The sequence below is a fragment of the Poecilia formosa genome, unplaced genomic scaffold (assembly GCF_000485575.1).
Source record: "Poecilia formosa unplaced genomic scaffold, Poecilia_formosa-5.1.2 Scaffold128, whole genome shotgun sequence".
Lineage (NCBI taxonomy): Eukaryota > Metazoa > Chordata > Actinopteri > Cyprinodontiformes > Poeciliidae > Poecilia > Poecilia formosa.
In genome coordinates, this window is record NW_006800067.1 from 203,500 (window position 1) to 206,795 (window position 3,296).

Consider the following 3,296-nt stretch of genomic DNA (forward strand, 5'->3'; position numbering starts at 1 on the left):
GTTTCAAAAAGTGATCTAATGGGCTGCTGGAAAATACTATACTGCTCAAAAAAATAAAGGGAACATTTCACTTTAATTTTGTGTGTGGCTCCAAATCCAGGCCTCCATTGGTTAATAAATTTGATTTCCATTGATGATTTTTGTGTGATTTTGTTGTCAGCACATTCAACTTTGTACAGAACAAAGTATTCAATGAGAATATTTCATTCATTCAGATCTAGGATGTGTTATTTGAGTGTTCCCTTTATTTTTTTGAGCAGTGTATTATTGTGTGCACATTGCGCAAGAAGGAGTTAGCCTATCGCCAAAGAATAAAATGTCATCTCAATGATAAGTATGTTGCAGTGAGGACTTATGTCCCCAACGCTATCGCCAGGCTGAAACACTGAAACTCTTGAAAGCTGATTGGGTGAAATGAATAGCACTTTAGACCAATCTGACGGTTAGAAACAACGAACATCTTTGTCGTTGACCTCACGTCTATTTAAACCATAATTTAGCAGCAAAAAAGGGTTTTTGAATTGAAAATGTTGCTGATTTGTTGATGTACAGTTTTTGATTGAAGCAGAATTAATTGGGAATAATTAATTACAGACCCTCCAATTAACTCCATTAAAAAATTTTTATCAAGTGCCACCACTAAAATAAATACTCTGGACATGTTGACGTGTAAAGTTACTTTAACTCGTTCGAGTTTGTGTCATTAATTAAAAGACTCACAAGGCTGATAAATGAAGGTAAAACGCAAGAAAAGCTCACAATGATTATAATCCGGCGACATGAATCGAACCAAAGAAGTGTCTTATGAAAGTAGGAAATTTATTTTTCAAAGCAGCGTCACATCTCCGTTGAACTGAAATATTCAGTTGAAATTACAAATGTTTGCATAAAACGACATTAACTGCAAACTCAAATAAATACGAATTTGAAATAAATACATCAGGAAAACTGACGTGAATAAATAAATTTTAAAAAATGACAATAACAACTAATAAATAGTAAATATCCAAAACTCTTGAGTTGCCTTGCAGAAATCAGAGGTGTATCTTCATCTGCTGGTGTTTAGCTGCTTGATGAAGTCCATGTATATTTTGAAAGGGTTCTTCTTTCGTGTGGTCATTGTGCACTTGTTGTTTTTCTGTAGAAAAAGAGAGGTTGAATTAATTTGGGTATCAGCTTTGGGGACTACATTTTAAAAAGTAGTATTGTGTCTTAAATAGTTTCCTTTTTACATTTACCTGTCCTTGTTTTTCTAGCAAGTCCAACTTTGAGTCAAGTCCAATATTAGTCTGCACTATGCCTGTCTGTGCCAGATACCCAAGAACACGTTTCAGCCCTTTGCTGAAGGCAGCCACACATTTGGCCTATAGAAGAAGCAAAATATTGGCTTTATGAGAAGACACACATCAAAATTGCTTATAGCAAAGACAACAAAGTTTCATTCTGACTAGTAAAAGCAAAACAAAATGCAGAAAAGATGTGAAACTTACATTATTATTGAACATGTACTCTCCAGGAACAGAAATGGACTTTGGTTGTGAGGAGAAAGAAATAACATAAGTGATTAATTAGCTAAACAGAGTCATACTAGTGAAGTAGTAAATTAAACATTAATCATCTTTTATACTTACTATGTTGTGCGTGACATTCTTCTTGAGTTTCTCCAGCTCATTTAAAATCTCATTGTTCAGGTTAAAGTCTGGAGTATAGCTGGTCGGGGTCGTATTTGTAGGAAAGCAGTAGCAGACCTGCAGCAGGACCACGACAAATATGCATTTCATCATTCTGCAGCGATGCCTTTCTCTGTTTCTCAACAGTTCTTTTTTGCTGTTGTATGAAGGGTGAGCGTTGAAATGATCTGAGTCTGCCCTTACGCTATATATAGAAGAAGAAGCAAGAAGGAAGTCTGATTCTGATGTCACTTTGTTCACGAATGGAAACCAAATCACACTTTTTTTTTTTTTGAGAATGCAAGTTACATGTTATCAGTATGCCAATAATAATATTAAAAAAAACTGAAGAAAGAGATTGGAAGAGAGCCGGAAACCACCGAAACAAGTTACTCATGTTAAAGCCAACAGGCATGCACAAATAATTTAGCTGCATTTGTTGAACACAATCCTAATATAATATATTAATATATGAAGATCCGTTGACGGATGGGTTGCTGTTGTGATCGGACAGGAGTTTTATTCTTTGCTAATGACTTTATTGGAAACTTTTCCTCTAAGAGTTGTTAAAAAAAAAAAAACACGACTCTCATGCAGTATAACCTCAATCTCATAGTGTACTCATTACAATCCATTCATTCATGCTGAGTGACATCAGGGAAATTTAAATGTGGTGCATCTCATGTCAGTGAGAACATTAAAAATGACACTTCAGTGCCACACTAATGACAGGAGAAAGACTTTGCTGAGCTGCCGTGTGAGTGACTGTAAACATAGAAAGTTTGTCAGAAAAAGGAAATTACTTTGCAAGTGTTAATGCAAAGTAATTTGCATTTTCTTCTCACATATGAACGCAGCTCAGCTACGAACCCACAGCAACCATTACCTCAAAGCTGATTTTGAAATTGTTTCCAACTTGTGATGTATCTCGATTCAACGCCGCTGACGATAATTTCGAAAAAAAAATAAAAAAATAAAAAAAATAAAAAAAAATAAAAAATGGTCACAGTTAAGCACAGGAGGTTGCCGAAGCGATGACGTGGAGCGGGATCACCACTGCAGAGCGTGGGTGGAGAGAGAGTGTGGCCAGTGTTGGCGAAAGAAAAAAGTTTTGTAGGAAACCCCGTCAAAGAGTGTGAACAGTTACTTGCATAATTATCTTATTCATCATCGATCAGCTTCCAGATAACTATCGCACATCTGAAGAAACATTTTCAATTCTGTTCCGGCCTTGACAGTAGCCAAGCAATATGTGGAGCGAGCACTGTTCAGCTCATAGAGAATGGCACGACTGCAAACCTACCAAGACATGGTCGTCCACGGACACAGGCCAAGCAGGAAGTGCGTTAATCAGAAACGATAAATAAGAACGATGTGACACTGGGAGCCAATTGAGTGCTGCACAATTAAAAATGACCTGAACTTGTTCATTTTGTAATGTTTTGATTGAGTCTATAAATAAATGTAACTGAAATGAATTTCCTTAAATTAATCTCTGTTGTATTTGACATTTAATTATAATTATTGATAATTAAGTGTTACTGTTGTGCCGGCTGCCTGTCATGGAGTTTCCAGCGACAAATTAAACATTTTTAAACACCGTACCTCCATCTTTGATTTCTTGCC

General features: G+C 36.1%; 1 long non-coding RNA gene across 1 annotated transcript; it reads right to left on the reverse strand.

Moving 5' to 3' along the window:
* Positions 1 to 819: 819 nt before the first annotated feature.
* Positions 820 to 1,536, reverse strand: LOC107837264 (uncharacterized). The gene is made up of 3 exons (XR_001663281.1): positions 1,491 to 1,536; positions 1,239 to 1,364; positions 820 to 1,138 (listed from the first exon to the last, which is right to left on the reverse strand). It is a non-coding gene; the product is annotated as an uncharacterized LOC107837264 (long non-coding RNA).
* Between the last annotated feature and the right edge of the window lie 1,760 nt (positions 1,537 to 3,296).